Below are 8,536 nucleotides of genomic sequence, written 5' to 3'. Positions count from 1 at the left end.
GGTAAGATTTGATAAAAAACGTTGCAAATAGGAGCTTGCCTTTCCATTGTTGCCATAAGCAGGTTATAGTCATATAATACAGAATGGGAAAAGATGTATTAATGGAAAAGTGAGGAAGATGGAAAAGATGAAATCAACTGCAATGAGGAGAAATAGTGATGGACAAGGTGTGATCCATACCTGGCATACTATTAAACTCTCTGAGCCTCAAACTCTCTCTTACTGATGGCAATACACCATTTTACTATCTTGAGAACAGCACTACCTTTTGAACAATATCCTTGAAGGCTTGTTTTACTTGCTGGTTCCTTAGGGTGTAAATGAAAGGGTTCAGCATGGGAGCAACTGAAGTATTGAGAATAGCTACTCCTTTGGTTACTGATGCTTTTTCTTTTGCTGAGGGGTTCACATACATAAAGATGCAGCTGCCATAGGAGATAGAAATGACAATCATGTGAGAGGAGCATGTGGAAAAGGCTTTTTTTCTCTGGCTAGCAGAAGGGATCCTCAAAATTGTCCCAATGATATACATATAGGACAGAATCACTAATGTCAAAGTAAATAGCAGAGTCACCAAAGCAAAATAAAAAGCAAGCACTTCTAAGAACTCTGTATCTGAGCAAGAGAGGTGCAACAGAGGGAAAAAGTCACAGGAAAAGTGGTCAATGACATTGGATCCACAGTAATCAAGCTGCAGAAGAAGCATGAGTGGAGGGAAAATGGTCAAGAATCCTCCAAGCCAAGCACAAAGGACAAGAAAGATGCAGACTTTATTGCTCATGATGACTGTATAATGCAGGGGCTTGCAGATAGCAACATAACGATCGTAGGACATGGCTGTAAGTAGGAAAAATTCAGTTACCCCCATAAAAATGAAAAAGAATAACTGAGCTACACAGTTGTTAAAGGAAATGGTTTTGTTTCCAGTAATAATGGTAGCCAGGAATTGAGGAATGCAAACAGTAGTGAAAGAGACTTCTAGGAAAGCAAAATTGCGGAGGAAAAAATACATGGGTGTCTGTAGGTGGGGATTCACTAGGGTAAGGGTAATGATGGTCACATTCCCAGTAATACTTAAGATATAAGCAATAAATAAAAAGAGAAAAATCACAGTCTGAAGTTTTGGATCATCTGAAAGTCCCAGGAGGATGAATTCTCTGATCCCTGAGTGGTTTCTCATTTTTGTTTCATTCTCCAACTTCAAGATCTGCTGGTGAACATTAAGAAAGGGGAATGAGGAAAAATGGAAATGAAAGATATATATATACAACAGAACCAGCTCTTCAAATTTGAAAACTTAAAAAAAAACCATCTATCACAGCAGTAATTCATTCTATAATGTAACAGGTAAGTAAAAATTTGGTGTATGTTTTGGTTATTTTAGTGAATATGAACCTATCATGTACCAAGTAAGTCAATTCCAATGTTGGACAGTTCTTAACTTTTAGGAAGTTCTTGTTTGTATAAAAAGTCTGCCTTTATGGATTTTTTATCCTTATTCCCAGGTTATTGTCCCCTTCCCCACACATATACCAAGCAGAACAAGTGAACTTTCATGTTGTTTAGTTATGTCTGACTCTTTGTGATTCCATTTGAGGTTTTCTTGTCAAATATACTGAAGTGGTTTGCCATGTTTTTCTCCAGCTTATTTTACAGATGAAGACAATGAGGCAAACAGGGTTAAGTGACTTCCCCAGAGTCACACAGTTAGTGTCTGGTGCTGGATTTGAAGGAAGACTCCAGACCTGGATTTCTATACACTGTGACATCTGGATGCCTACATGACAGCTCCTCAAATCCTTGGAGACAGCTGCCCTGTACCCCTCCAAGTCTACTGCTATAGAGCCTAAATGTACCTTTTTCCTTCACCCAATCTTCATATGGCATTTTGCCACCCTAGTCACAATCCTCTGGGTATATAAGGTAGTCACCAGTTTGTGAATACTAAATGTTGCACCTAGAACCAAACACAATAATCCAAATGTGGGCTAGATAACAGAGTACAGTGGCTTTAACATCTCCCTAGCCTTAGATTGTATGCCACTTTTAATAAAACCCAAAATCACATGAACTTTTTTTGGCTACCATATCATACACTCACAAGTTGAGTTTGCAGTTTTCTATCTCATGCCCAACACAAACCCAATATTTTCAGGAAAAGACTCTTGTCTAGTCATTCCTCTATTTTGAACCTCTAAAGTTAATTTTTATAAAGTGTTTAGCATAGTAAGTAAAACACACTAGGCACCTAATAAATGAGTCTTCGCTTCTCAATATAAGACTTTAACTTAATACCTATTAATTTTAATCTTTTATAAGGTTTGGTTCCAGAATTCCAATGTGTTATATCTTTCAAGATACTTTTTCACATCATTTCAGCTTGTTTCAAAGACTTTTCCCTAAAGACTTATGGAGTTGGATAGCCCAAATATTATTAGCTTCATTTTACAGATAGGGAAACTGAGGCTTACTGAGGTAACTAAAAAGGTTTACTTACAAAGCAATTGATTAGAAAGGTCTAGGATTCAAAGATGGGGACTTTCATGAATTGATGAACAAGTTTATCTTCAATGAATATTTTATTCATACTTCTATCACTACATATTTTTATTACTAACATTTTTCATATGTAAAATGTAATAAGAAGGTATTATTCTTTATATCTGTATATATATATGTACATATGGAGAATGATAACCATCTACAAATTTAACAATTTCTTTTTGCCAAGTCAGAAAAAAAATCATATACAAACTGTAAAGGTTATTATGTAGAATGAGAAACAATTCTTGAAAGTTTAGCAGACTGTTCATTTCACCTTTATAGTTGGTTTAAAAAATTTCTCCACTTTCTCAAATAAACTGAAAAAAAGTGCTACAAAATCTACAATTCACCATTTTTATAAGCACATATACCTTCTCTTCAAGCTTACACCCCTTAATGTGGAGCATTAAAAATGCTTTATTTCTCTTTCAACATTTTAATGTTCCTCCTTCCTCATGTTTTGCATAAATGCTTCTTGCATGCTTGTTTAAGGCTTATATATAACCATTTTTATATTACTTTCTTAATGGCGATACCTGTAAGATTGCAGATTTTAATATGGCATTGTCTTTCGTATTGTTAAATACAAACAACAATGTATTAATTAGGTGAAAGGTAAAGTTCAAGTTAAGTATAACACTTGAATCACACCTATATTTAATATCTGAGACTTACTTTTCCCCTTTGTGAAAGGAATGGCTTTCTAAAAGCATTGGTATTTGCATTAATCACTAACACTATAGAATAAATTGTGAGTTTATTTCTAGTGATATTCTACTTGAACAGCAACAATGCCAACCAGTTTTTTTTAATCTTTAACTTCAAGACTGATGGCATTGATGCTTAAAATGTGGGATTCTCATTTACAAATACCCAAATTAATAATTTGCCAAATCTTAAGTTATTTATTTCTTCCTATTTCACTTCCTATACTTCCTCTTTCACAAAGTTGCTCAAGAACTTCTGTGACGATGGTTAGCTACTTTCCTACAGTAATTCAATAAATGATAACAGAAACTGGATGTTAGGTTTCTTTTCCTTTGATATTTGCTTCTTCTTCTTCTTCTTCTAAACAGTATTCCTCTTTTTCTCAGAATGTTATCTAAAACTGCAAGACTCCATTTATTCCTGTGCTTTGGTCAATGATTAATCCAAATATTGTTCTTAGTTACAATTAATTTTCTGACTCTGCTCCATGATTGAATAAAAAGTCACTTCCTTAGGAGACACTGATTAGCTTTTACATGATTGACTTAAAATATAGTTGTTTTAAAATGTTTTCAAAAAAAAATCTAGAAAAATGCATAACCTGAATCTACAGAAATACCATCTTTCTCTTTCCAAGATCAGCAGTGGTAACTTCCACATAGGACCTCTTCATCCTCTGCTTTTACAGTTAAAGTCTCTTAAGAAATGGGTTACAATAGAATCTTTCCTAATTACCTAAGTACTTGAAAGTCTCAGATAATGCAGGACCACAATGGTAATAACCATATATGCTCTCAAAGGGTAAAAAGTTGAGCAACAGAATCAAAGTGACAACTCAGGGCTCACAATAGTTTCTCACATTGTACTTAATATGCAAGTTCAGAAAAGATTGAGTCCAAAAACTCATGGATCATATATATTAAGAAATCATATCAAAAATATTTTAAATTAACCAAAAGGCAAAAAGATGTGACAGCAATGTTCGTTGCCAAATATTACTCACTTTTAGACAGTTTTTGATGATTTCAGCAGAAAGTTGAATCCTGAATATCATGTACAGTTTGCTTTATAACTGAGATGAAATCCAATATTCCTCTGTAGGAGCAGGCATCATATTTCAATTTCAAACAAGTCAGTTCTATTTCATCTTCCCCATAGAAGTCACTCATATACATAGACATTTTAGCATCAGATAATGAATTCTCCTTATTATTTCCATCCCATGACAAAGCAAGGAGTATTTCAAAGTCCATTTTGTTGCTATCTACCCAAATACTATCCTGGATTATAGATTGTATTAAATTTTACTCACTGAAACTTTGAGACATATTCTATCAAATTCTAGGTAGACTTCTAAAAAATTGTTCTCTCTAAAGAAATAGAAGGTAAATTGCTCCCAACATTTTTGGGCAATAAGCAATTCATATTTTTAGGAACAGGGTCATTTTTATCCTTTCTATTTACTATGGGCCCTGAGGAATTCATTCAGAAAACCAAAAAGAAAAAAAAAAGTCTTTCAGAAACATGAATAATACAAATAAATCTATGATATTGTCCTCTTATTATTAAATGTTGATTGGAAAGGTGAGGTAATAGAGACAACAAATAACTGAGAAAGACCTTATAAATGCACACAAATAAATATCAAGGGGAATTATTGAGAAGCTGGCTTTCAAATGTCAGTTATTTCCCATATTGTTCAAATCATATTTGCTCTGAACTCAAGGGAGAATGTGCACCAAACTCTCTAGGGACAGACCACATCCAGGAGAAAGCTCTATTATTTTACATCATGAGGGGATATTGGAATGTCCTTTGGTCTCCCAGCATCTCATTTTCAGTTCTATAATGGACCTTTCTCATTAAACTGTAAATGAAGGAAAGATCTCATATATAATTTCTATTTTAAAATCCATTCCTCCTTCTTCACGTTTTACACAGATGCTTCTTACATACTTGTTAAGGCTTGTACATGACCATTCCTACATTACTTTCATAATGGCTATTCTTGCAAGATTGCAGATTTTAATGTGGCATTATCTTTCATATTATCAAATACATATAACAAGACTAGATTACTGGAGCAACCACTGGTTCTTTCCATATTTCTTGGCACTCATTACAGTTTTCTTATTCAGCAAGTATATTCCAGACACTTCACTATGTAATGGAAATAGCAAGACAGAAACAAGAAATGGGAGGGAAGCAGGAAAGAGGACCTTCTCCTCAAGAAACTAACATATTATGTTAATATGCATTGTTATAATTTTTTTTTTGCTGAAAGTCACCAGTGTGTGGGGAAATAAATCTTAGATAATATTTAAATAATTCTTTGGAATGTAGTTTGGTAATATTTTGATAAATGTGTATCTAGCATTCTTGGATTCATCCATAGTGAACCTGTGAGAAAATTTAGGAGGAGCTGTGAATTTTTCCAATTTCATCATTCTGTCACCTATTTGACTCCATGTTGTAAATAATAACAGTCCTATAGAATAGTGAAAGATCTACCCACTTCTAACCTTACTTTGAAGGTAGTTTAAGTGTTTCTATTTTTCTTCCTTAAGAAGTGTATACATACATACATACATACATACATATATATATATATACACATACAACATTAGGGAGAATATATAGTTATTGTTTTGATTACAAGAAATTACAAAGAATATTCCACAAAATAAATTTAGACAACTATGATAAGGTAAGCTCTCAACTGCGTAAACCATTACTTGGGAGTGGAGAAGTTGTATTTAATTTGCAGAGCTGACTGTTTCAGGCACCCTAGGACCTAGACATAAAAATATATGAACTGTATTTTTTCTTTTTTTTTTTTTTTACAAATTTTGGTTTGCTGCAGATTCCATAACTCTTAAAAACTGCAAGTTTTACCACTTCTACCAGGCAGCTTAACACAGGCCAAAGCATATATTGTGTTGATAAAAAACTGAAACATAAAATAATCTCAAATAATGCTTTATGAAACCATCACAATGGGAAATATGTTCTAAAAATTTATTTCTGTCTTGAACTTAGAAGATATTGCCCCATAAAAACAGTGGGGGAAAGATCTTAGACTAACCAAAACCAAAAGAAAATCTATAAATCCTAATATAACTGAAGTAAAATACTAAATAAATGCTTATTGATTAGTTGATTGACGATTAACATTTATGCTGCTATGTCCACACTCCACTTGATATTCCTTTTCAATTTAAACTCCCTAGCTGTAATGGCAAGCAAAGGAGGATTTTTTGATGTTTTTCTGGATTGAGTTTTAGCCCATCAAGCGCCTTTAATTGAGTCTTGCCTTTGAATGAATCAAGTCTTTGAATGAATCAAGTCTTTGATTGGAAACACTGTGTAATATATTGCTTGGAGGGAGAGTAGAGTAGAGGGAGAAGCAGAGCTGGAGAGAGTAGAGAGAGAAGCAAAGTTGAGAGAGAAAAGCAAATGTGAGTGGGTTAGGGGAACTTACTTGTGGGGAGGCTTAAGAGAGAGAATGTTTGTGATGTAGGTGCTCCTTCTGTTGATCTATATTGATTTCTCAGACATAAACCCTGTCTTTTGATCTGTATTGATTTCTCACACAGAAGTGCTGGATAGCAATCTGTTAGTCTGTGCTAATTTCTCAGATGGAAGATCTGTCTTGATGTGCTGGTAGTGTGTACACATATTGTTAAAGCCCTGTTAAGCTTTGTTTTCCTAGAAACAGAAGCTGTGGACAGGATCCCCTGGAGCCTCTTGTCAGCCAGAAGTGGGGAGAGTTTGGAGTGGAATAGTTCCTGTGAGCTGAGACAAGGAACAGGAGCAGAGAGTTGCCTGCATGGGAACCTAGGCAAGAGCTGGCAGTGGTCCACCCATGGAGGAGAAGCCCACAAAGGAGGAGCTATGGTGTCAGCTTCGAGTCAAGATGAGAAAGGACTTTACTTGGACACTCTGTATTGATCAAGAAGATTGTTTTCACAGTGACCTACAGTTGGATGCTGTGGTATTTTCTGCCACCCTTTGAGGGTGTATTGTGCTGGGGCAGACTCTAGCCTGGGATCCTCTGACTTTAGGGATGCAATGATATATACTATAAGCCATATGACATTCTGAGTGTTATGAGATACATATATGTATTAGGTAATACATTTCGCTTAAGGATGGTGCTATGAGTGTTATGCTTTACCTCACTGAACAATGTTTAGCTTATTGCTGAATAGAAAGTTTGTTATATTATGCAATTAGACACTTAAAACTATTCACAACAGCAGACCTCAGGTGTCTGCCATGATTGGCATTATACCTGTCTGTAGCACAAAGATTTAGAAAGGACTTCAAAAGTCATCTAAATTTGTCTGAGGCATAACCAACATGTTACCACATACCCTCTGATTGAAAGCATCCAATGTTGGTGAGCTCAGAATACCCAAGGAATTTTATTCTACTTTTGTTCATAATTTATGTATTCTAGGTATGAAACAAGATTATTGCAGGCTGTGTTCAGCCTTCTTTTTAGAAGCAGACCATGACATTAGAGAAATGATGACACGACTTGCACTTGACTTTTTCTTGAGAGAGGGAGAGCTTCACAAGATCACCAGTCTCACTTTCTCCTCCTGAGTTATCTGGATACAGTGACCATATATTCATTAGTATAACTGGAGACAGCCCAAGATGCAATGGGAAACCTTGGTCTTTTAGGCCAAGGCATTTTCAGGTACTCACTTAACTTGAGTTAATGTCCATTCAGTGAATAGACCTCTTTAAAAAGTAGTCAGGGCGATGGTCCTTTTAAATAGAAAAGAAAAGAAAAAAAATGAATGATAAAATGAATAAATAAATAAATGGAAAGGAAGGAAGGAAAGAAGAAAGAAGGAAAGAAAGAAAGAAAGAAAGAAAGAAAGAAAGAAAGAAAGAAAGAAAGAAAGAAAGAAAGAAAGAAAGAAAGAAAGAAAGAAAGGAAAGGAAGGAAGGAAGGAAGGAAGGAAGGAAGGAAGGAAGGAAGGAAGGAAGAAAGAAAGAAAGAAAGAAAGAAAGAAAGAAAGAAAGAAAGAAAGAAAGAAAGAAAGAAAGAAAGAAAGAAAGGAAGGAAGAAAAAGAAAGAAGAAAAAGAAAAAATGTCAAAGGCATAGTGTCAGTCATTAATGGGATTAGGGCAGTGAGTAGCTGCTGCACTTTCAGCCTGGGCAAAATTGAGATGAAGAGGGAAGGAAAGTGGGAGGGAAACAGGGATGAAGGGAGAAAAAGAAAAAGAGTGACATACACAGAGTGACAGACAGAGACACACACAGAG

The 8,536-nt window shown here is 34.9% G+C and overlaps 1 pseudogene; it reads right to left on the bottom strand.

The window, feature by feature from the left end:
• Positions 1 to 219: 219 nt before the first annotated feature.
• LOC140531398 (olfactory receptor 6C3-like) lies at positions 220 to 1,180 on the bottom strand (annotated as a pseudogene).
• Between the last annotated feature and the right edge of the window lie 7,356 nt (positions 1,181 to 8,536).

This window comes from Notamacropus eugenii, chromosome 3 (assembly GCF_028372415.1).
Source record: "Notamacropus eugenii isolate mMacEug1 chromosome 3, mMacEug1.pri_v2, whole genome shotgun sequence".
Taxonomy (NCBI): domain Eukaryota; kingdom Metazoa; phylum Chordata; class Mammalia; order Diprotodontia; family Macropodidae; genus Notamacropus; species Notamacropus eugenii.
The sequence above is the reverse complement of the archived record's forward strand: the minus strand, read 5'-3'. Positions and strand labels throughout refer to the sequence as shown.